Genomic DNA, 25,538 nt, shown 5'->3' with positions numbered 1-25,538 from the left:
TCAAAGCCATCCCACTAAAATCAGGAACACGACAAGGATGTCCACTCTCTCCATACCTCTTCAATATAGTGATTGAAGTTCTAGCAATAGCAATAAGACAACATAAGGGGATCAAGGTGATTCATATACGAAAGGAAGAAGTTAAGCTTTCATTATTTGCAGATGATATGATAGTATACAACAGCGACCCCAAAAATTCTACCAAAGAACTACAGCTGATAAAAACCTTTAGTAATGTGGCAGGATACAAGATCAACTCCAAAAAATCAGATGCTTTCCTATACACTAAGGATAAGGAAGCAGAAAAAAGAAATCAGAGAAGCATCACCATTCACGATAGCCACAAATAGCATAAAATATCTTCGGGTAACTCTGACCAAGGAAGTGAAAGATCTATTTGACAAGAACTTTAAGTCTTTGAAGAAAGAAATTGAAGAGGACACCAGAAAATGGAAGGCTCTCCCTTGCTCTTGGATTGGGAGGATCAACATAGTAAAAATGGAAATTCTACCAAAAGCAATCTATAGATTCAATGCAATCCCCATCAAAATCCCATCAAAATTCTTCACAGATCTGAAGAAGAAAATAATCAACTTTATTTGGAAAAACAAAAAACCCAGGATAGCCAAAACAATCTTATACAATAGAGGATAGTCTGGAGGCATTACCATCCCTGACTTCAAACTCTATTACAGAGCTACAGTATTGAAAACAGCTTGGTACTGGCATAAAACCAGAGAATTTGACCAATGGAATCGAATAGAAGACCCGGACGTTAACCCACAAACCTATGAACACCTGATTTTCGATAAAGAAGCTAAAAGTATGTAATGGAAAAAAGAGAGCATCTTCAACAAATTGTGCTGGCAAAACTGGATGTCAATCTGTAGAAGAATGAAAATAGATCTATATCTATCACCATGCACAAAACTCAAGTCCAAATGGATTAAAGACCTCAATATCAGTCCGAACACACTGAACCTGATAGAAGAGAAAGTCGGAAGTACTCTACAACACATGGGCACAGGAGACCACTTCCTACGTATAACCCCAGCAGCACAGACATTAAGGGCATCATTGAATAAATGGGACCTCCTGAGAATGAGAAGCTTCTGTAAAGCAAAGGAAACTGTCACTAAGACAAAAAGGCAACCCACTGACTGAGAGAAGATCTTCACCAACCCCGCAACTGACAAAGGTCTGATCTCCAAAATATATAAAGAACTCAAGAAACTAGAGCATAAAACGCTAATCAACCCAATTATAAAATGGGGTACTGAGCTGAACAGAGAATTCTCAACAGAAGAAGTTCAAATGGCCAAACGACACTTAAGGTCATGCTCAACTTCCTTAGCTATCAGGGAAATGCAAATCAAGAAAACTTTAAGATACTGTCTTACACCTGTCAGAATGGCTAAAATCAAAAACACCAATGATAGCCTTTGCTGGAGAGGTTGTGGAGAAAGGGGTACACTCATCCATTGCTGGTGGGAATGCAAACTTGTGCAACCACTTTGGAAATCAGTGTGGCGGTTTCTCAGGAAATTCGGGATCAACCTACCCCTGGACCCAGCAATACCACTCTTGGGAATATACCCAAGAGATGCCTTATCATACAACAAAAGTATATGCTCAACTATGTTCATAGCAGCAGTGTTTGTAATAGCCAGAACCTGGAAACAACCTAGATGCCCTTCAATGAAAGAATGGATGAAGAAAGTATGGAATATATACATATTAGAGTACTACTCAGCAGTAAAAGACAATGACTTCTTGGATTTTGCATGCAAATGGACAGAAATAGAAAACACGATCCTGAGTGAGGTGAGCCAGACCCAAAAAGAGGAACATGGGATGTACTCACTCATATTTGGTTTCTAACCATAAAAAAAAAGGACATTGAGCCTATAATTCGTGATCCTAGAGAAGCTAAATAAGAAGTTGAACCCAAAGAAAAACATATAGGCATCCTCCTGAATATTAACCTTCATCAGGCGATGAAAGGAGACAGAGACAAAGACCCACATTGGAGCACCGGACTGAAATCTCAATGTCCAAATCAGGAGTAGAAGGAGAGAGAGCACGAGTAAGGAACTCAGGACCTCGAAGGAGGCACCCACACAGAGACAATGGGGATGTTCTATCAGGAACTCACCAAGGCCAGCTGGCCTGGGTCTGAAAAAGCATGGGATAAAGCCGGACTCGCTAAACAAAGCAGACAATGAGGACTACTGAGAACTCGAGAACAATGGCAATGGGTTTTTGATCCTACTGCACGTACTGGCTTTGTGGAGCCTAGGCAGTTTGGATGCTCACCTTACTAGACCTGGATGGAGGTGGGTGGTCCTTGGACTACTCACAAGTCAGGGAACTCTGATTGCTCTTAGGGCTGACAAGGGAGGGGGACTTGATTGGGGGAGGGGGAGGGAAATGGGAGGTGGTGGTGGTGAGGAGGCAGAAATCTTTAATAAATTAATTAATAAAAAAACAAATTATGAGCTAAATGTCCTTTATTTATGGCTCGACACCAATTATGAGTGAGTACATCCCATGTTCCTCTTTTTGGGTCTGGCTTACCTCACTCAGGATAGTGTTTTCTATTTCCATTCATTTGCATGCGAAATTCAAGAAGTCAGTTTTTTACTGCTGAGTAGTACTCTAATATGTATATATTCCACACTTTCTTCATCCATCCTTCCATTGAAGGGCATCTAGGTTGTTTCCTGGTTCTGGTTATTACAAATAATGCTGCTATGAACATAGTTGAACAAATGCTTTTGTAATATGATAGGGCATCTCTTGGGTATATTCCCATGAGTGGTATTGCTGGGTCCTGGGGTAGGTTGATCCCGAATTTCCTGAGAATCCGCCACACTGATTTCCTAAGTGGTTGTACAAGTTTACATTACGACTAGCAATGGATGAGTGTACCCCTTACTCCACAACCTCTCGAGCAAAGGCTATCATTGGTGTTTTTGATTTTAGCCATTCTGACAGGTGTAAGATGGTATCTCAAAGTTATTTTAATTTGCATTTCCCTGATCGCTAAGAGATTGTGTCTTTTGGCAATTTGAACTTCTTCTGTTGAGAATTCTCTGTTCAGTTCAGTGCCCCATTTTTTAATTGGGTTAATTAGCATTTTAAGTCTAGTTTCTTGAAATATTTATAGATTTCAGATATCAGACCTTTGTCTGTTGTGGGGTTGGTGAAGATCTTCTCCCAGTCAGTAGGTTGCTGTTTTGAATTAGTAACAGTTTCCTTTGCTTTACAGAAGCTTCTCAGTTTCAGGAAATCCCATGTATTCAATGTTGCCCCTAATGTCAGTGCTGCTGGGGTTATAAGTAGGAAGCAATCTCCTGTGCCCATATGTTGTAGAGTATTTCCCACTTTCTCTTATATCAGGTTCAGTGTATTCAGATTGATATTGAGGTCTTTGATCCATTTGGACTTGAGTTTTCTGAATGGTTATAGATATGGATCTAATTTCATTCTTCTACAGGTTGACATCCAGTTATGCCAGCACCATTTGTTGAAGATACTTTCTTTCTTAAATTGCATAGTTTTAGCTCCTTTATCAAAAATCAATGTTCTTATGATTGAGGGTTAAAATCCGGGTCTTCTATTCGATTCCATTGGCCGACTTCGCTGTTTTATGCCAACACCAAGCTGTGTTCAATACTGTAGCGCTGTAATACAGTTTGTAGTCAGGGATAGTAATGTCTGAGGCACTTCTTATGGCCTGTCCAGCACTTGTTTCTGGGCGACAGATAAAGTATATACCAAACCAAATCAAATACACACACACAGACACACACACAGACACACAGACAGACACACACACACACACAAGAGTTTAAAGTTCAAGGAGCAAGGTGGTATCCTCTGTTAATCTCAGAGTCTTCTCTGAGTATTCTGTGTAGCTGAGAAAATGCCTGGACAAGGCAGAGCAGGAGAAGGGACTTTTGGAACCTTAACCATGTGACTTCTACCTGGGAGTTACACAGGGTGTCTAGAGCGGGAGAAGAAAGGTGAATGCCGCCTGCATGGGTGCCCCTTATCAAAGGCAAGACTCAGTCTCTTTCTGCCGCCCCATCCCCGTCTCCTTCCCTCTATCTATGTATCTACCTATCCACCTATCCTCTGAATCCACCTCTACCATTATCTCGACTGTCTCCAGCCCTGGCATCTGGGCACAGTCCCCTCCGTGGTATCCTAGGAAGATGGTCCTGTCTGGACACCAGGTGAGAGACCGTGTTCATTTGGGAAATGCTTTTCATGCCCAACAGGAATCCTACCCGTGTGGGCACTCAGAGGCCCACCTCCACACTTCCACACTTCAGAGAACGTCAATGAAGGCACCTAAAAGGTGAGCCCTCTCCCCGCCTCCTGGAGACAACCATGTCTAAGCTCTTCCGAGTCGCCCTCTCTACCGAGCCACCTGGAGTCTTCTGCACTGAGGCTAGAAATGGAACCCCCAGGGAGTGGGGGGAGGTGGGTGGCAGGGACACATGTCTGTGTTGGGCAGCCGGCTCTGAGATCCTAGAAATGCCCGTGTGACCAATGATAACGACGGTACTGCCGCTTTTGGATGGTTCCCACGAACTGATCTCATCCGTCAAGAAGCATGGACTGACACCCCCTGACACCACCAAAACGCACCGTTTTCTGGACCACGCCGTACTTCTACCCACATGAGCTGGAACTGAAGGACGCAGCCTTAAAAGTCTTCACCTACGTGCCATACACCATTAACCCTGAGCTGACCAACAGGGCTGTTACACACTGTGACCTCTGAGGCACTTCTTAGGGCTTGTCCCAGGACTGATAGGCTCTGTTAATTTCAAGGTCTTCTCTGAGTATTCTTGTAGCTGAGCTGATGCCTGGACAGCCCAGAGCTGGAGAAGGGGCTCTTGGACCCTTGACCCTGTGACTTCTCCCTGGGTATGCCGCCTGCATGGGTGCCCCTTATCAAAGAGAGGGGGTTTGTCTTGGAGGGCAAGGGCAGTGAAACCTGGCCTGGATGGTACCCACAGGCCTGCCTGGCCTCTTTTCTTTTCGGCAGCCTCCATTCCACACCCCGACCTGGCTACTTCTACTCGGATTCCCCCTGAGCCGCCATCCAACCGAATTGAGGTCGTTGCCCACTCGGTATGCACAAGCAGGTGGTACATGATGGTGTTGGTGGCGGGTGCCTTCTCACAGACCCCTTGTAGGGTTCTGAGGAAATTAGCTGTGGATCAGAGACCTCTTCTGGCCGGTCCCCGGTCCCGGTCCCCGAACTGCTAGCCCAGCACGGCTCAAGGAAAAGCCATTTCGCAGAGAAAGCAAAGGAAAGAAAGGAGGGCCCCGCAGAAAGAGAGGAGAGAGGATGGCAGGGAGGGAGTTGTGTGGATGACAGACACTGTGTCACAATGGTTAGCTGGCCCTGAGACCGTGAGCACCTGGCCCGAGATGCTGGGCAGTTGTGTGCGGTTGCAGGCAGGAGCTGTGCGTGCTGCTGGAGAGGCTGAGCCAAAAGCTAGAGGTTCCCTGGGCGGGCCTGTGCACAGGACGTGGGGTGGCGGGCACCCCAAGGTCCCCAAAGGAACCCGGAGGGGGCCCGGGATGCAGAGTGCCCTGCAGGGAGGTTCTCTGATCCTGCCAGACATGGCGGCCTCAGGACCCGGGAGGCTGTGCTCCCGGTGCCCAGCAAACCATGGGCGGTGGCGCTCGGCGCGGGTCACCTAGGTCCGGCTTGCTCCCACACCTCTCGTGGGTCAAGGAAACTGCGGGGGACCATCTTAGTAGCACTGGGGGCACTGCTAGGGGGAGCTGCCCTTTAGCCAGCCCGCCGCCATGTTCACGGTAGCACCGGAAGCTGCTGGCGAGATCGGCAAAACAACTCCGCTTGATGGCAGTAGAGCACCGCGAATGCCTACTGTAGCGGGGCACGGGCACACGCCCTCCGCCCTTTCCAAAGAGAAAAAAGAAAAAGCCAAGCCCGGTTAACCAAGCTCCAAGATGGCCGCCCCCAGCCAACCCACTGGGCCAGGCCTGGCCGGAGGTGGGTGCCTAGGCCTTTTGCAAGGGATCCAAGGGCCTGTGGACCCTGAGGGGTGGAGGAGTTCCGTGTAGAGATGGCCTTCGGGAACCTCAAAGCTTCTCCACCTCACTGCCCTGAGACACTGGGCTTTGTGCTTAGGCCAGACCCTGAAGGCTCTGCCTTTGTTTCCAGGGGTGCTCTGCTTGCCAGCCTGCAGGCCACTACAGCCACTGCATGCCAATCTGGACCACGGGGGAGGAGCCACAGAACCAAATTCCAATTCGTGGACTTGGGAACATGGAGCCCAGGGTCACCACCTAGCTGTGCAGCCAGAGTGTTCTGAGAGCCGCCCCCTACCCCTGTCACAAGCCCAGCAACTCCTTCCTCGACCCTGTCCCCCTGTGTGAACAAGAAGGCTGCCAGGTTGGCCTTGGGTCTGCTGACACCTTAAATTAAACCTGGGCAAAAACCAAGCTTCCAGGTCCTGGTGGCCAGCCAAGAAGGGGCCTGCCTCCCAGGCTGACCCCGTGCTCCTAGGGCAGCACCTAGGGACTGGTGGGCCCAGTCTGCGAATTAGGGCCCCCAGGGAAGATGGGCAGATGCCCCGGAGCAGACCACCGCCCACCTGAGTGGGACCCCAGCCCCAGGACCGGCTTCCCACCTGGCAGAAGGCAGCAACGGGATGGACGGACCCAAGGCAGTGGGCAGGCAGCTGTGTGCGTTCGTGAGGGCTCCAGTTTCGCCGGCCTGAGCCCCGAGGCCCAGGGTCCCATGGGTCCCATGCTCCTATGAAAGAGGAGAAGAGCCACAGGAAACCTTGGACTTCATGCCCAAGCTACCCGCCATGCGGCTTCAGGTGCCTGCGGCCCCACAGCATCCTCAGCTGGGACCCGAGCAAGCCAGGGGTCATCTGCGACCTCGCACCTGGCAGGCCTCCCGGGACCCTGTTGTGGACACAAAGACACATCGAAAGAAGACACATATTCCATCCCACATGCCCCCTGGCCTACCAAACCCTGGGCAGGCTCCCAAGCCTAGCACTCTCTTCTAGGCATCGCCAGGCAACCATTGTGAACTGCCTCCAGCTCTGTCACAGTCTGTCCTCTCCCCCACAGGCCTCCATCCCCCACACCACCACCTTCAACCCACAGCAACCACCAGGCAGCTCTCAAGAAACTTTTCTCTCCTGTCTAAAAGGCGCCAAGACCCCCCAACCCCCCACCCCACGACATGGAACTCTCTGTATCCTCTGACGACACCCATCTACCTACCTGCGGACGGGCCTAGGCAGCGAGGGGACTCACAGCTCTCTCAAGAGATTCCAGTAGACCCAGGACAGCCAACCTAGACACCAAGGGAGAAACGAGCTCTTCCCATTTGTCGCACTTGGATGCCTACAGCACATACCCACCCGTCTCCTTTTCCGTGACATCCTTCCTAAAAGATCCAGGTGAATCCAAGTCCACTGGCCAGGGGCCTTCAACCCCCCCCCGCCCCCCCCCCCAAGGGACCAAGACCCATGGAAAAGAAACGCATGTCCATGGACAGAGTGCCTCTGCCCACAAGCCGGTAAGGCGAAACACCAACAAACATTAAAAAACACCCAACAGGCCAGACTCGGTCTCTTTCTGCCGCCCCATCCCCGTCTCCCTCCCTCTATCTATGCATCTACCTATCCACCTATCCTCTGAATCCACCTCTACCAATATCTCGACTGTCTCCAGCCCTGGCATCTGGGCACAGTCCCCTCCGTGGTATCCTAGGAAGATGGTCCTGTCTGGACACCAGGTGAGAGACCGTGTTCATTTGGGAAATGCTTTTCATGCCCAACAGGAATCCTACCCGTGTGGGCACTCAGAGGCCCACCTCCACACTTCCACACTTCAGAGAACGTCAATGAAGGCACCTAAAAGGTGAGCCCTCTCCCCGCCTCCTGGAGACAACCATGTCTAAGCTCTTCCGAGTCGCCCTCTCTACCGAGCCACCTGGAGTCTTCTGCACTGAGGCTAGAAATGGAACCCCCAGGGAGTGGGGGGTGGGTGGGGGGAGGTGGGTGGCAGGGACACATGTCTGTGTTGGGCAGCCGGCTCTGAGATCCTAGAAATGCCCGTGTGACCAATGATAACGACGGTACTGCCGCTTTTGGATGGTTCCCACGAACTGATCTCATCCGTCAAGAAGCATGGACTGACACCCCCTGACACCACCAAAACGCACCGTTTTCTGGACCACGCCGTACTTCTACCCACATGAGCTGGAACTGAAGGACGCAGCCTTAAAAGTCTTCACCTACGTGCCATACACCATTAACCCTGAGCTGACCAACAGGGCTGTTACACACTGTGACCTCTGAGGCACTTCTTAGGGCTTGTCCCAGGACTGATAGGCTCTGTTAATTTCAAGGTCTTCTCTGAGTATTCTTGTAGCTGAGCTGATGCCTGGACAGCCCAGAGCTGGAGAAGGGGCTCTTGGACCCTTGACCCTGTGACTTCTCCCTGGGTATGCCGCCTGCATGGGTGCCCCTTATCAAAGAGAGGGGGTTTGTCTTGGAGGGCAAGGGCAGTGAAACCTGGCCTGGATGGTACCCACAGGCCTGCCTGGCCTCTTTTCTTTTCGGCAGCCTCCATTCCACACCCCGACCTGGCTACTTCTACTCGGATTCCCCCTGAGCCGCCATCCAACCGAATTGAGGTCGTTGCCCACTCGGTATGCACAAGCAGGTGGTACATGATGGTGTTGGTGGCGGGTGCCTTCTCACAGACCCCTTGTAGGGTTCTGAGGAAATTAGCTGTGGATCAGAGACCTCTTCTGGCCGGTCCCCGGTCCCGGTCCCCGAACTGCTAGCCCAGCACGGCTCAAGGAAAAGCCATTTCGCAGAGAAAGCAAAGGAAAGAAAGGAGGGCCCCGCAGAAAGAGAGGAGAGAGGATGGCAGGGAGGGAGTTGTGTGGATGACAGACACTGTGTCACAATGGTTAGCTGGCCCTGAGACCGTGAGCACCTGGCCCGAGATGCTGGGCAGTTGTGTGCGGTTGCAGGCAGGAGCTGTGCGTGCTGCTGGAGAGGCTGAGCCAAAAGCTAGAGGTTCCCTGGGCGGGCCTGTGCACAGGACGTGGGGTGGCGGGCACCCCAAGGTCCCCAAAGGAACCCGGAGGGGGCCCGGGATGCAGAGTGCCCTGCAGGGAGGTTCTCTGATCCTGCCAGACATGGCGGCCTCAGGACCCGGGAGGCTGTGCTCCCGGTGCCCAGCAAACCATGGGCGGTGGCGCTCGGCGCGGGTCACCTAGGTCCGGCTTGCTCCCACACCTCTCGTGGGTCAAGGAAACTGCGGGGGACCATCTTAGTAGCACTGGGGGCACTGCTAGGGGAGCTGCCCTTTAGCCAGCCCGCCGCCATGTTCACGGTAGCACCGGAAGCTGCTGGCGAGATCGGCAAAACAACTCCGCTTGATGGCAGTAGAGCACCGCGAATGCCTACTGTAGCGGGGCACGGGCACACGCCCTCCGCCCTTTCCAAAGAGAAAAAAGAAAAAGCCAAGCCCGGTTAACCAAGCTCCAAGATGGCCGCCCCCAGCCAACCCACTGGGCCAGGCCTGGCCGGAGGTGGGTGCCTAGGCCTTTTGCAAGGGATCCAAGGGCCTGTGGACCCTGAGGGGTGGAGGAGTTCCGTGTAGAGATGGCCTTCGGGAACCTCAAAGCTTCTCCACCTCACTGCCCTGAGACACTGGGCTTTGTGCTTAGGCCAGACCCTGAAGGCTCTGCCTTTGTTTCCAGGGGTGCTCTGCTTGCCAGCCTGCAGGCCACTACAGCCACTGCATGCCAATCTGGACCACGGGGGAGGAGCCACAGAACCAAATTCCAATTCGTGGACTTGGGAACATGGAGCCCAGGGTCACCACCTAGCTGTGCAGCCAGAGTGTTCTGAGAGCCGCCCCCTACCCCTGTCACAAGCCCAGCAACTCCTTCCTCGACCCTGTCCCCCTGTGTGAACAAGAAGGCTGCCAGGTTGGCCTTGGGTCTGCTGACACCTTAAATTAAACCTGGGCAAAAACCAAGCTTCCAGGTCCTGGTGGCCAGCCAAGAAGGGGCCTGCCTCCCAGGCTGACTCCGTGCTCCTAGGGCAGCACCTAGGGACTGGTGGGCCCAGTCTGCGAATTAGGGCCCCCAGGGAAGATGGGCAGATGCCCCGGAGCAGACCACCGCCCACCTGAGTGGGACCCCAGCCCCAGGACCGGCTTCCCACCTGGCAGAAGGCAGCAACGGGATGGACGGACCCAAGGCAGTGGGCAGGCAGCTGTGTGCGTTCGTGAGGGCTCCAGTTTCGCCGGCCTGAGCCCCGAGGCCCAGGGTCCCATGGGTCCCATGCTCCTATGAAAGAGGAGAAGAGCCACAGGAAACCTTGGACTTCATGCCCAAGCTACCCGCCATGCGGCTTCAGGTGCCTGCGGCCCCACAGCATCCTCAGCTGGGACCCGAGCAAGCCAGGGGTCATCTGCGACCTCGCACCTGGCAGGCCTCCCGGGACCCTGTTGTGGACACAAAGACACATCGAAAGAAGACACATATTCCATCCCACATGCCCCCTGGCCTACCAAACCCTGGGCAGGCTCCCAAGCCTAGCACTCTCTTCTAGGCATCGCCAGGCAACCATTGTGAACTGCCTCCAGCTCTGTCACAGTCTGTCCTCTCCCCCACAGGCCTCCATCCCCCACACCACCACCTTCAACCCACAGCAACCACCAGGCAGCTCTCAAGAAACTTTTCTCTCCTGTCTAAAAGGCGCCAAGACCCCCCAACCCCCCACCCCACGACATGGAACTCTCTGTATCCTCTGACGACACCCATCTACCTACCTGCGGACGGGCCTAGGCAGCGAGGGGACTCACAGCTCTCTCAAGAGATTCCAGTAGACCCAGGACAGCCAACCTAGACACCAAGGGAGAAACGAGCTCTTCCCATTTGTCGCACTTGGATGCCTACAGCACATACCCACCCGTCTCCTTTTCCGTGACATCCTTCCTAAAAGATCCAGGTGAATCCAAGTCCACTGGCCAGGGGCCTTCAACCCCCCCCCGCCCCCCCCCCCAAGGGACCAAGACCCATGGAAAAGAAACGCATGTCCATGGACAGAGTGCCTCTGCCCACAAGCCGGTAAGGCGAAACACCAACAAACATTAAAAAACACCCAACAGGCCAGACTCGGTCTCTTTCTGCCGCCCCATCCCCGTCTCCCTCCCTCTATCTATGCATCTACCTATCCACCTATCCTCTGAATCCACCTCTACCAATATCTCGACTGTCTCCAGCCCTGGCATCTGGGCACAGTCCCCTCCGTGGTATCCTAGGAAGATGGTCCTGTCTGGACACCAGGTGAGAGACCGTGTTCATTTGGGAAATGCTTTTCATGCCCAACAGGAATCCTACCCGTGTGGGCACTCAGAGGCCCACCTCCACACTTCCACACTTCAGAGAACGTCAATGAAGGCACCTAAAAGGTGAGCCCTCTCCCCGCCTCCTGGAGACAACCATGTCTAAGCTCTTCCGAGTCGCCCTCTCTACCGAGCCACCTGGAGTCTTCTGCACTGAGGCTAGAAATGGAACCCCCAGGGAGTGGGGGGTGGGTGGGGGGAGGTGGGTGGCAGGGACACATGTCTGTGTTGGGCAGCCGGCTCTGAGATCCTAGAAATGCCCGTGTGACCAATGATAACGACGGTACTGCCGCTTTTGGATGGTTCCCACGAACTGATCTCATCCGTCAAGAAGCATGGACTGACACCCCCTGACACCACCAAAACGCACCGTTTTCTGGACCACGCCGTACTTCTACCCACATGAGCTGGAACTGAAGGACGCAGCCTTAAAAGTCTTCACCTACGTGCCATACACCATTAACCCTGAGCTGACCAACAGGGCTGTTACACACTGTGACCTCTGAGGCACTTCTTAGGGCTTGTCCCAGGACTGATAGGCTCTGTTAATTTCAAGGTCTTCTCTGAGTATTCTTGTAGCTGAGCTGATGCCTGGACAGCCCAGAGCTGGAGAAGGGGCTCTTGGACCCTTGACCCTGTGACTTCTCCCTGGGTATGCCGCCTGCATGGGTGCCCCTTATCAAAGAGAGGGGGTTTGTCTTGGAGGGCAAGGGCAGTGAAACCTGGCCTGGATGGTACCCACAGGCCTGCCTGGCCTCTTTTCTTTTCGGCAGCCTCCATTCCACACCCCGACCTGGCTACTTCTACTCGGATTCCCCCTGAGCCGCCATCCAACCGAATTGAGGTCGTTGCCCACTCGGTATGCACAAGCAGGTGGTACATGATGGTGTTGGTGGCGGGTGCCTTCTCACAGACCCCTTGTAGGGTTCTGAGGAAATTAGCTGTGGATCAGAGACCTCTTCTGGCCGGTCCCCGGTCCCGGTCCCCGAACTGCTAGCCCAGCACGGCTCAAGGAAAAGCCATTTCGCAGAGAAAGCAAAGGAAAGAAAGGAGGGCCCCGCAGAAAGAGAGGAGAGAGGATGGCAGGGAGGGAGTTGTGTGGATGACAGACACTGTGTCACAATGGTTAGCTGGCCCTGAGACCGTGAGCACCTGGCCCGAGATGCTGGGCAGTTGTGTGCGGTTGCAGGCAGGAGCTGTGCGTGCTGCTGGAGAGGCTGAGCCAAAAGCTAGAGGTTCCCTGGGCGGGCCTGTGCACAGGACGTGGGGTGGCGGGCACCCCAAGGTCCCCAAAGGAACCCGGAGGGGGCCCGGGATGCAGAGTGCCCTGCAGGGAGGTTCTCTGATCCTGCCAGACATGGCGGCCTCAGGACCCGGGAGGCTGTGCTCCCGGTGCCCAGCAAACCATGGGCGGTGGCGCTCGGCGCGGGTCACCTAGGTCCGGCTTGCTCCCACACCTCTCGTGGGTCAAGGAAACTGCGGGGGACCATCTTAGTAGCACTGGGGGCACTGCTAGGGGAGCTGCCCTTTAGCCAGCCCGCCGCCATGTTCACGGTAGCACCGGAAGCTGCTGGCGAGATCGGCAAAACAACTCCGCTTGATGGCAGTAGAGCACCGCGAATGCCTACTGTAGCGGGGCACGGGCACACGCCCTCCGCCCTTTCCAAAGAGAAAAAAGAAAAAGCCAAGCCCGGTTAACCAAGCTCCAAGATGGCCGCCCCCAGCCAACCCACTGGGCCAGGCCTGGCCGGAGGTGGGTGCCTAGGCCTTTTGCAAGGGATCCAAGGGCCTGTGGACCCTGAGGGGTGGAGGAGTTCCGTGTAGAGATGGCCTTCGGGAACCTCAAAGCTTCTCCACCTCACTGCCCTGAGACACTGGGCTTTGTGCTTAGGCCAGACCCTGAAGGCTCTGCCTTTGTTTCCAGGGGTGCTCTGCTTGCCAGCCTGCAGGCCACTACAGCCACTGCATGCCAATCTGGACCACGGGGGAGGAGCCACAGAACCAAATTCCAATTCGTGGACTTGGGAACATGGAGCCCAGGGTCACCACCTAGCTGTGCAGCCAGAGTGTTCTGAGAGCCGCCCCCTACCCCTGTCACAAGCCCAGCAACTCCTTCCTCGACCCTGTCCCCCTGTGTGAACAAGAAGGCTGCCAGGTTGGCCTTGGGTCTGCTGACACCTTAAATTAAACCTGGGCAAAAACCAAGCTTCCAGGTCCTGGTGGCCAGCCAAGAAGGGGCCTGCCTCCCAGGCTGACTCCGTGCTCCTAGGGCAGCACCTAGGGACTGGTGGGCCCAGTCTGCGAATTAGGGCCCCCAGGGAAGATGGGCAGATGCCCCGGAGCAGACCACCGCCCACCTGAGTGGGACCCCAGCCCCAGGACCGGCTTCCCACCTGGCAGAAGGCAGCAACGGGATGGACGGACCCAAGGCAGTGGGCAGGCAGCTGTGTGCGTTCGTGAGGGCTCCAGTTTCGCCGGCCTGAGCCCCGAGGCCCAGGGTCCCATGGGTCCCATGCTCCTATGAAAGAGGAGAAGAGCCACAGGAAACCTTGGACTTCATGCCCAAGCTACCCGCCATGCGGCTTCAGGTGGCTGCGGCCCCACAGCATCCTCAGCTGGGACCCGAGCAAGCCAGGGGTCATCTGCGACCTCGCACCTGGCAGGCCTCCCGGGACCCTGTTGTGGACACAAAGACACATCGAAAGAAGACACATATTCCATCCCACATGCCCCCTGGCCTACCAAACCCTGGGCAGGCTCCCAAGCCTAGCACTCTCTTCTAGGCATCGCCAGGCAACCATTGTGAACTGCCTCCAGCTCTGTCACAGTCTGTCCTCTCCCCCACAGGCCTCCATCCCCCACACCACCACCTTCAACCCACAGCAACCACCAGGCAGCTCTCAAGAAACTTTTCTCTCCTGTCTAAAAGGCGCCAAGACCCCCCAACCCCCCACCCCACGACATGGAACTCTCTGTATCCTCTGACGACACCCATCTACCTACCTGCGGACGGGCCTAGGCAGCGAGGGGACTCACAGCTCTCTCAAGAGATTCCAGTAGACCCAGGACAGCCAACCTAGACACCAAGGGAGAAACGAGCTCTTCCCATTTGTCGCACTTGGATGCCTACAGCACATACCCACCCGTCTCCTTTTCCGTGACATCCTTCCTAAAAGATCCAGGTGAATCCAAGTCCACTGGCCAGGGGCCTTCAACCCCCCCCGCCCCCCCCCAAGGGACCAAGACCCATGGAAAAGAAACGCATGTCCATGGACAGAGTGCCTCTGCCCACAAGCCGGTAAGGCGAAACACCAACAAACATTAAAAAACACCCAACAGGCCAGACTCGGTCTCTTTCTGCCGCCCCATCCCCGTCTCCCTCCCTCTATCTATGCATCTACCTATCCACCTATCCTCTGAATCCACCTCTACCAATATCTCGACTGTCTCCAGCCCTGGCATCTGGGCACAGTCCCCTCCGTGGTATCCTAGGAAGATGGTCCTGTCTGGACACCAGGTGAGAGACCGTGTTCATTTGGGAAATGCTTTTCATGCCCAACAGGAATCCTACCCGTGTGGGCACTCAGAGGCCCACCTCCACACTTCCACACTTCAGAGAACGTCAATGAAGGCACCTAAAAGGTGAGCCCTCTCCCCGCCTCCTGGAGACAACCATGTCTAAGCTCTTCCGAGTCGCCCTCTCTACCGAGCCACCTGGAGTCTTCTGCACTGAGGCTAGAAATGGAACCCCCAGGGAGTGGGGGGTGGGTGGGGGGAGGTGGGTGGCAGGGACACATGTCTGTGTTGGGCAGCCGGCTCTGAGATCCTAGAAATGCCCGTGTGACCAATGATAACGACGGTACTGCCGCTTTTGGATGGTTCCCACGAACTGATCTCATCCGTCAAGAAGCATGGACTGACACCCCCTGACACCACCAAAACGCACCGTTTTCTGGACCACGCCGTACTTCTACCCACATGAGCTGGAACTGAAGGACGCAGCCTTAAAAGTCTTCACCTACGTGCCATACACCATTAACCCTGAGCTGACCAACAGGGCTGTTACACACTGTGACCTCTGAGGCACTTCTTAGGGCTTGTCCCAGGACTGATAGGCTCTGTTAATTTCAAGGTCTTCTCTGAGTATTCTTGTAGCTGAGCTGATGCCTGGACAGCCCAGAGCTGGAGAAGGGGCTCTTGGACCCTTGACCCTGTGACTTCTCCCTGGGTATGCCGCCTGCATGGGTGCCCCTTATCAAAGAGAGGGGGTTTGTCTTGGAGGGCAAGGGCAGTGAAACCTGGCCTGGATGGTACCCACAGGCCTGCCTGGCCTCTTTTCTTTTCGGCAGCCTCCATTCCACACCCCGACCTGGCTACTTCTACTCGGATTCCCCCTGAGCCGCCATCCAACCGAATTGAGGTCGTTGCCCACTCGGTATGCACAAGCAGGTGGTACATGATGGTGTTGGTGGCGGGTGCCTTCTCACAGACCCCTTGTAGGGTTCTGAGGAAATTAGCTGTGGATCAGAGACCTCTTCTGGCCGGTCCCCGGTCCCGGTCCCCGAACTGCTAGCCCAGCACGGCTCAAGGAAAAGCCATTTCGCAGAGAAAGCAAAGGAAAGAAAGGAGGGCCCCGCAGAAAGAGAGGAGAGAGGATGGCAGGGAGGGAGTTGTGTGGATGACAGACACTGTGTCACAATGGTTAGCTGGCCCTGAGACCGTGAGCACCTGGCCCGAGATGCTGGGCAGTTGTGTGCGGTTGCAGGCAGGAGCTGTGCGTGCTGCTGGAGAGGCTGAGCCAAAAGCTAGAGGTTCCCTGGGCGGGCCTGTGCACAGGACGTGGGGTGGCGGGCACCCCAAGGTCCCCAAAGGAACCCGGAGGGGGCCCGGGATGCAGAGTGCCCTGCAGGGAGGTTCTCTGATCCTGCCAGACATGGCGGCCTCAGGACCCGGGAGGCTGTGCTCCCGGTGCCCAGCAAACCATGGGCGGTGGCGCTCGGCGCGGGTCACCTAGGTCCGGCTTGCTCCCACACCTCTCGTGGGTCAAGGAAACTGCGGGGGACCATCTTAGTAGCACTGGGGGCACTGCTAGGGGAGCTGCCCTTTAGCCAGCCCGCCGCCATGTTCACGGTAGCACCGGAAGCTGCTGGCGAGATCGGCAAAACAACTCCGCTTGATGGCAGTAGAGCACCGCGAATGCCTACTGTAGCGGGGCACGGGCACACGCCCTCCGCCCTTTCCAAAGAGAAAAAAGAAAAAGCCAAGCCCGGTTAACCAAGCTCCAAGATGGCCGCCCCCAGCCAACCCACTGGGCCAGGCCTGGCCGGAGGTGGGTGCCTAGGCCTTTTGCAAGGGATCCAAGGGCCTGTGGACCCTGAGGGGTGGAGGAGTTCCGTGTAGAGATGGCCTTCGGGAACCTCAAAGCTTCTCCACCTCACTGCCCTGAGACACTGGGCTTTGTGCTTAGGCCAGACCCTGAAGGCTCTGCCTTTGTTTCCAGGGGTGCTCTGCTTGCCAGCCTGCAGGCCACTACAGCCACTGCATGCCAATCTGGACCACGGGGGAGGAGCCACAGAACCAAATTCCAATTCGTGGACTTGGGAACATGGAGCCCAGGGTCACCACCTAGCTGTGCAGCCAGAGTGTTCTGAGAGCCGCCCCCTACCCCTGTCACAAGCCCAGCAACTCCTTCCTCGACCCTGTCCCCCTGTGTGAACAAGAAGGCTGCCAGGTTGGCCTTGGGTCTGCTGACACCTTAAATTAAACCTGGGCAAAAACCAAGCTTCCAGGTCCTGGTGGCCAGCCAAGAAGGGGCCTGCCTCCCAGGCTGACTCCGTGCTCCTAGGGCAGCACCTAGGGACTGGTGGGCCCAGTCTGCGAATTAGGGCCCCCAGGGAAGATGGGCAGATGCCCCGGAGCAGACCACCGCCCACCTGAGTGGGACCCCAGCCCCAGGACCGGCTTCCCACCTGGCAGAAGGCAGCAACGGGATGGACGGACCCAAGGCAGTGGGCAGGCAGCTGTGTGCGTTCGTGAGGGCTCCAGTTTCGCCGGCCTGAGCCCCGAGGCCCAGGGTCCCATGGGTCCCATGCTCCTATGAAAGAGGAGAAGAGCCACAGGAAACCTTGGACTTCATGCCCAAGCTACCCGCCATGCGGCTTCAGGTGGCTGCGGCCCCACAGCATCCTCAGCTGGGACCCGAGCAAGCCAGGGGTCATCTGCGACCTCGCACCTGGCAGGCCTCCCGGGACCCTGTTGTGGACACAAAGACACATCGAAAGAAGACACATATTCCATCCCACATGCCCCCTGGCCTACCAAACCCTGGGCAGGCTCCCAAGCCTAGCACTCTCTTCTAGGCATCGCCAGGCAACCATTGTGAACTGCCTCCAGCTCTGTCACAGTCTGTCCTCTCCCCCACAGGCCTCCATCCCCCACACCACCACCTTCAACCCACAGCAACCACCAGGCAGCTCTCAAGAAACTTTTCTCTCCTGTCTAAAAGGCGCCAAGACCCCCCAACCCCCCACCCCACGACATGGAACTCTCTGTATCCTCTGACGACACCCATCTACCTACCTGCGGACGGGCCTAGGCAGCGAGGGGACTCACAGCTCTCTCAAGAGATTCCAGTAGACCCAGGACAGCCAACCTAGACACCAAGGGAGAAACGAGCTCTTCCCATTTGTCGCACTTGGATGCCTACAGCACATACCCACCCGTCTCCTTTTCCGTGACATCCTTCCTAAAAGATCCAGGTGAATCCAAGTCCACTGGCCAGGGGCCTTCAACCCCCCCCCGCCCCCCCCCCCAAGGGACCAAGACCCATGGAAAAGAAACGCATGTCCATGGACAGAGTGCCTCTGCCCACAAGCCGGTAAGGCGAAACACCAACAAACATTAAAAAACACCCAACAGGCCAGACTCGGTCTCTTTCTGCCGCCCCATCCCCGTCTCCCTCCCTCTATCTATGCATCTACCTATCCACCTATCCTCTGAATCCACCTCTACCAATATCTCGACTGTCTCCAGCCCTGGCATCTGGGCACAGTCCCCTCCGTGGTATCCTAGGAAGATGGTCCTGTCTGGACACCAGGTGAGAGACCGTGTTCATTTGGGAAATGCTTTTCATGCCCAACAGGAATCCTACCCGTGTGGGCACTCAGAGGCCCACCTCCACACTTCCACACTTCAGAGAACGTCAATGAAGGCACCTAAAAGGTGAGCCCTCTCCCCGCCTCCTGGAGACAACCATGTCTAAGCTCTTCCGAGTCGCCCTCTCTACCGAGCCACCTGGAGTCTTCTGCACTGAGGCTAGAAATGGAACCCCCAGGGAGTGGGGGGTGGGTGGGGGGAGGTGGGTGGCAGGGACACATGTCTGTGTTGGGCAGCCGGCTCTGAGATCCTAGAAATGCCCGTGTGACCAATGATAACGACGGTACTGCCGCTTTTGGATGGTTCCCACGAACTGATCTCATCCGTCAAGAAGCATGGACTGACACCCCCTGACACCACCAAAACGCACCGTTTTCTGGACCACGCCGTACTTCTACCCACATGAGCTGGAACTGAAGGACGCAGCCTTAAAAGTCTTCACCTACGTGCCATACACCATTAACCCTGAGCTGACCAACAGGGCTGTTACACACTGTGACCTCTGAGGCACTTCTTAGGGCTTGTCCCAGGACTGATAGGCTCTGTTAATTTCAAGGTCTTCTCTGAGTATTCTTGTAGCTGAGCTGATGCCTGGACAGCCCAGAGCTGGAGAAGGGGCTCTTGGACCCTTGACCCTGTGACTTCTCCCTGGGTATGCCGCCTGCATGGGTGCCCCTTATCAAAGAGAGGGGGTTTGTCTTGGAGGGCAAGGGCAGTGAAACCTGGCCTGGATGGTACCCACAGGCCTGCCTGGCCTCTTTTCTTTTCGGCAGCCTCCATTCCACACCCCGACCTGGCTACTTCTACTCGGATTCCCCCTGAGCCGCCATCCAACCGAATTGAGGTCGTTGCCCACTCGGTATGCACAAGCAGGTGGTACATGATGGTGTTGGTGGCGGGTGCCTTCTCACAGACCCCTTGTAGGGTTCTGAGGAAATTAGCTGTGGATCAGAGACCTCTTCTGGCCGGTCCCCGGTCCCGGTCCCCGAACTGCTAGCCCAGCACGGCTCAAGGAAAAGCCATTTCGCAGAGAAAGCAAAGGAAAGAAAGGAGGGCCCCGCAGAAAGAGAGGAGAGAGGATGGCAGGGAGGGAGTTGTGTGGATGACAGACACTGTGTCACAATGGTTAGCTGGCCCTGAGACCGTGAGCACCTGGCCCGAGATGCTGGGCAGTTGTGTGCGGTTGCAGGCAGGAGCTGTGCGTGCTGCTGGAGAGGCTGAGCCAAAAGCTAGAGGTTCCCTGGGCGGGCCTGTGCACAGGACGTGGGGTGGCGGGCACCCCAAGGTCCCCAAAGGAACCCGGAGGGGGCCCGGGATGCAGAGTGCCCTGCAGGGAGGTTCTCTGATCCTGCCAGACATGGCGGCCTCAGGACCCGGGAGGCTGTGCTCCCGGTGCCCAGCAAACCATGGGCGGTGGCGCTCGGCGCGGGTCACCTAGGTCCGGCTTGCTCCCACACCTCTCGTGGGTCAAGGAAACTGCGGGGGACCATCTTAGTAGCACTGGGGGCACTGCTAGGGGAGCTGCCCTTTAGCCAGCCCGCCGCCATGTTCACGGTAGCACCGGAAGCTGCTGGCGAGATCGGCAAAACAACTCCGCTTGATGGCAGTAGAGCACCGCGAATGCCTACTGTAGCGGGGCACGGGCACACGCCCTCCGCCCTTTCCAAAGAGAAAAAAGAAAAAGCCAAGCCCGGTTAACCAAGCTCCAAGATGGCCGCCCCCAGCCAACCCACTGGGCCAGGCCTGGCCGGAGGTGGGTGCCTAGGCCTTTTGCAAGGGATCCAAGGGCCTGTGGACCCTGAGGGGTGGAGGAGTTCCGTGTAGAGATGGCCTTCGGGAACCTCAAAGCTTCTCCACCTCACTGCCCTGAGACACTGGGCTTTGTGCTTAGGCCAGACCCTGAAGGCTCTGCCTTTGTTTCCAGGGGTGCTCTGCTTGCCAGCCTGCAGGCCACTACAGCCACTGCATGCCAATCTGGACCACGGGGGAGGAGCCACAGAACCAAATTCCAATTCGTGGACTTGGGAACATGGAGCCCAGGGTCACCACCTAGCTGTGCAGCCAGAGTGTTCTGAGAGCCGCCCCCTACCCCTGTCACAAGCCCAGCAACTCCTTCCTCGACCCTGTCCCCCTGTGTGAACAAGAAGGCTGCCAGGTTGGCCTTGGGTCTGCTGACACCTTAAATTAAACCTGGGCAAAAACCAAGCTTCCAGGTCCTGGTGGCCAGCCAAGAAGGGGCCTGCCTCCCAGGCTGACCCCGTGCTCCTAGGGCAGCACCTAGGGACTGGTGGGCCCAGTCTGCGAATTAGGGCCCCCAGGGAAGATGGGCAGATGCCCCGGAGCAGACCACCGCCCACCTGAGTGGGACCCCAGCCCCAGGACCGGCTTCCCACCTGGCAGAAGGCAGCAACGGGATGGACGGACCCAAGGCAGTGGGCAGGCAGCTGTGTGCGTTCGTGAGGGCTCCAGTTTCGCCGGCCTGAGCCCCGAGGCCCAGGGTCCCATGGGTCCCATGCTCCTATGAAAGAGGAGAAGAGCCACAGGAAACCTTGGACTTCATGCCCAAGCTACCCGCCATGCGGCTTCAGGTGGCTGCGGCCCCACAGCATCCTCAGCTGGGACCCGAGCAAGCCAGGGGTCATCTGCGACCTCGCACCTGGCAGGCCTCCCGGGACCCTGTTGTGGACACAAAGACACATCGAAAGAAGACACATATTCCATCCCACATGCCCCCTGGCCTACCAAACCCTGGGCAGGCTCCCAAGCCTAGCACTCTCTTCTAGGCATCGCCAGGCAACCATTGTGAACTGCCTCCAGCTCTGTCACAGTCTGTCCTCTCCCCCACAGGCCTCCATCCCCCACACCACCACCTTCAACCCACAGCAACCACCAGGCAGCTCTCAAGAAACTTTTCTCTCCTGTCTAAAAGGCGCCAAGACCCCCCAACCCCCCACCCCACGACATGGAACTCTCTGTATCCTCTGACGACACCCATCTACCTACCTGCGGACGGGCCTAGGCAGCGAGGGGACTCACAGCTCTCTCAAGAGATTCCAGTAGACCCAGGACAGCCAACCTAGACACCAAGGGAGAAACGAGCTCTTCCCATTTGTCGCACTTGGATGCCTACAGCACATACCCACCCGTCTCCTTTTCCGTGACATCCTTCCTAAAAGATCCAGGTGAATCCAAGTCCACTGGCCAGGGGCCTTCAACCCCCCCCGCCCCCCCCCAAGGGACCAAGACCCATGGAAAAGAAACGCATGTCCATGGACAGAGTGCCTCTGCCCACAAGCCGGTAAGGCGAAACACCAACAAACATTAAAAAACACCCAACAGGCCAGACTCGGTCTCTTTCTGCCGCCCCATCCCCGTCTCCCTCCCTCTATCTATGCATCTACCTATCCACCTATCCTCTGAATCCACCTCTACCAATATCTCGACTGTCTCCAGCCCTGGCATCTGGGCACAGTCCCCTCCGTGGTATCCTAGGAAGATGGTCCTGTCTGGACACCAGGTGAGAGACCGTGTTCATTTGGGAAATGCTTTTCATGCCCAACAGGAATCCTACCCGTGTGGGCACTCAGAGGCCCACCTCCACACTTCCACACTTCAGAGAACGTCAATGAAGGCACCTAAAAGGTGAGCCCTCTCCCCGCCTCCTGGAGACAACCATGTCTAAGCTCTTCCGAGTCGCCCTCTCTACCGAGCCACCTGGAGTCTTCTGCACTGAGGCTAGAAATGGAACCCCCAGGGAGTGGGGGGTGGGTGGGGGGAGGTGGGTGGCAGGGACACATGTCTGTGTTGGGCAGCCGGCTCTGAGATCCTAGAAATGCCCGTGTGACCAATGATAACGACGGTACTGCCGCTTTTGGATGGTTCCCACGAACTGATCTCATCCGTCAAGAAGCATGGACTGACACCCCCTGACACCACCAAAACGCACCGTTTTCTGGACCACGCCGTACTTCTACCCACATGAGCTGGAACTGAAGGACGCAGCCTTAAAAGTCTTCACCTACGTGCCATACACCATTAACCCTGAGCTGACCAACAGGGCTGTTACACACTGTGACCTCTGAGGCACTTCTTAGGGCTTGTCCCAGGACTGATAGGCTCTGTTAATTTCAAGGTCTTCTCTGAGTATTCTTGTAGCTGAGCTGATGCCTGGACAGCCCAGAGCTGGAGAAGGGGCTCTTGGACCCTTGACCCTGTGACTTCTCCCTGGGTATGCCGCCTGCATGGGTGCCCCTTATCAAAGAGAGGGGGTTTGTCTTGGAGGGCAAGGGCAGTGAAACCTGGCCTGGATGGTACCCACAGGCCTGCCTGGCCTCTTTTCTTTTCGGCAGCCTCCATTCCACACCCCGACCTGGCTACTTCTACTCGGATTCCCCCTGAGCCGCCATCCAACCGAATTGAGGTCGTTGCCCACTCGGTATGCACAAGCAGGTGGTACATGATGGTGTTGGTGGCGGGTGCCTTCTCACAGACCCCTTGTAGGGTTCTGAGGAAATTAGCTGTGGATCAGAGACCTCTTCTGGCCGGTCCCCGGTCCCGGTCCCCGAACTGCTAGCCCAGCACGGCTCAAGGAAAAGCCATTTCGCAGAGAAAGCAAAGGAAAGAAAGGAGGGCCCCGCAGAAAGAGAGGAGAGAGGATGGCAGGGAGGGAGTTGTGTGGATGACAGACACTGTGTCACAATGGTTAGCTGGCCCTGAGACCGTGAGCACCTGGCCCGAGATGCTGGGCAGTTGTGTGCGGTTGCAGGCAGGAGCTGTGCGTGCTGCTGGAGAGGCTGAGCCAAAAGCTAGAGGTTCCCTGGGCGGGCCTGTGCACAGGACGTGGGGTGGCGGGCACCCCAAGGTCCCCAAAGGAACCCGGAGGGGGCCCGGGATGCAGAGTGCCCTGCAGGGAGGTTCTCTGATCCTGCCAGACATGGCGGCCTCAGGACCCGGGAGGCTGTGCTCCCGGTGCCCAGCAAACCATGGGCGGTGGCGCTCGGCGCGGGTCACCTAGGTCCGGCTTGCTCCCACACCTCTCGTGGGTCAAGGAAACTGCGGGGGACCATCTTAGTAGCACTGGGGGCACTGCTAGGGGGAGCTGCCCTTTAGCCAGCCCGCCGCCATGTTCACGGTAGCACCGGAAGCTGCTGGCGAGATCGGCAAAACAACTCCGCTTGATGGCAGTAGAGCACCGCGAATGCCTACTGTAGCGGGGCACGGGCACACGCCCTCCGCCCTTTCCAAAGAGAAAAAAGAAAAAGCCAAGCCCGGTTAACCAAGCTCCAAGATGGCCGCCCCCAGCCAACCCACTGGGCCAGGCCTGGCCGGAGGTGGGTGCCTAGGCCTTTTGCAAGGGATCCAAGGGCCTGTGGACCCTGAGGGGTGGAGGAGTTCCGTGTAGAGATGGCCTTCGGGAACCTCAAAGCTTCTCCACCTCACTGCCCTGAGACACTGGGCTTTGTGCTTAGGCCAGACCCTGAAGGCTCTGCCTTTGTTTCCAGGGGTGCTCTGCTTGCCAGCCTGCAGGCCACTACAGCCACTGCATGCCAATCTGGACCACGGGGGAGGAGCCACAGAACCAAATTCCAATTCGTGGACTTGGGAACATGGAGCCCAGGGTCACCACCTAGCTGTGCAGCCAGAGTGTTCTGAGAGCCGCCCCCTACCCCTGTCACAAGCCCAGCAACTCCTTCCTCGACCCTGTCCCCCTGTGTGAACAAGAAGGCTGCCAGGTTGGCCTTGGGTCTGCTGACACCTTAAATTAAACCTGGGCAAAAACCAAGCTTCCAGGTCCTGGTGGCCAGCCAAGAAGGGGCCTGCCTCCCAGGCTGACCCCGTGCTCCTAGGGCAGCACCTAGGGACTGGTGGGCCCAGTCTGCGAATTAGGGCCCCCAGGGAAGATGGGCAGATGCCCCGGAGCAGACCACCGCCCACCTGAGTGGGACCCCAGCCCCAGGACCGGCTTCCCACCTGGCAGAAGGCAGCAACGGGATGGACGGACCCAAGGCAGTGGGCAGGCAGCTGTGTGCGTTCGTGAGGGCTCCAGTTTCGCCGGCCTGAGCCCCGAGGCCCAGGGTCCCATGGGTCCCATGCTCCTATGAAAGAGGAGAAGAGCCACAGGAAACCTTGGACTTCATGCCCAAGCTACCCGCCATGCGGCTTCAGGTGCCTGCGGCCCCACAGCATCCTCAGCTGGGACCCGAGCAAGCCAGGGGTCATCTGCGACCTCGCACCTGGCAGGCCTCCCGGGACCCTGTTGTGGACACAAAGACACATCGAAAGAAGACACATATTCCATCCCACATGCCCCCTGGCCTACCAAACCCTGGGCAGGCTCCCAAGCCTAGCACTCTCTTCTAGGCATCGCCAGGCAACCATTGTGAACTGCCTCCAGCTCTGTCACAGTCTGTCCTCTCCCCCACAGGCCTCCATCCCCCACACCACCACCTTCAACCCACAGCAACCACCAGGCAGCTCTCAAGAAACTTTTCTCTCCTGTCTAAAAGGCGCCAAGACCCCCCAACCCCCCACCCCACGACATGGAACTCTCTGTATCCTCTGACGACACCCATCTACCTACCTGCGGACGGGCCTAGGCAGCGAGGGGACTCACAGCTCTCTCAAGAGATTCCAGTAGACCCAGGACAGCCAACCTAGACACCAAGGGAGAAACGAGCTCTTCCCATTTGTCGCACTTGGATGCCTACAGCACATACCCACCCGTCTCCTTTTCCGTGACATCCTTCCTAAAAGATCCAGGTGAATCCAAGTCCACTGGCCAGGGGCCTTCAACCCCCCCCCGCCCCCCCCCCCAAGGGACCAAGACCCATGGAAAAGAAACGCATGTCCATGGACAGAGTGCCTCTGCCCACAAGCCGGTAAGGCGAAACACCAACAAACATTAAAAAACACCCAACAGGCCAGACTCGGTCTCT

The 25,538-nt window shown here is 56.4% G+C and overlaps 1 long non-coding RNA gene across 1 annotated transcript in view; it reads right to left on the bottom strand.

The window, feature by feature from the left end:
* LOC130869125 (uncharacterized) overlaps positions 1-25,323 on the bottom strand; it is a 31,394-nt gene extending 6,071 nt beyond the window's left edge. Inside the window, exons 1-12 of the long non-coding RNA XR_009056630.1 lie at positions 25,184-25,323; positions 24,574-24,698; positions 21,607-21,679; positions 20,997-21,121; positions 18,028-18,100; positions 17,418-17,542; positions 14,452-14,524; positions 13,842-13,966; positions 10,873-10,945; positions 10,263-10,387; positions 7,294-7,366; positions 6,684-6,808 (exon numbers count right to left, since the gene is read on the bottom strand). This is a non-coding gene — a long non-coding RNA (uncharacterized LOC130869125). The remainder of the gene's footprint in view (positions 1-6,683; positions 6,809-7,293; positions 7,367-10,262; positions 10,388-10,872; positions 10,946-13,841; positions 13,967-14,451; positions 14,525-17,417; positions 17,543-18,027; positions 18,101-20,996; positions 21,122-21,606; positions 21,680-24,573; positions 24,699-25,183) is intronic.
* Positions 25,324-25,538: the final 215 nt, after the last annotated feature.

This window comes from Chionomys nivalis, unplaced genomic scaffold, assembly GCF_950005125.1.
Source record: "Chionomys nivalis unplaced genomic scaffold, mChiNiv1.1 scaffold_139, whole genome shotgun sequence".
Classification (NCBI taxonomy): domain Eukaryota; kingdom Metazoa; phylum Chordata; class Mammalia; order Rodentia; family Cricetidae; genus Chionomys; species Chionomys nivalis.
This window is presented reverse-complemented; position numbering and strand designations above follow the sequence as displayed.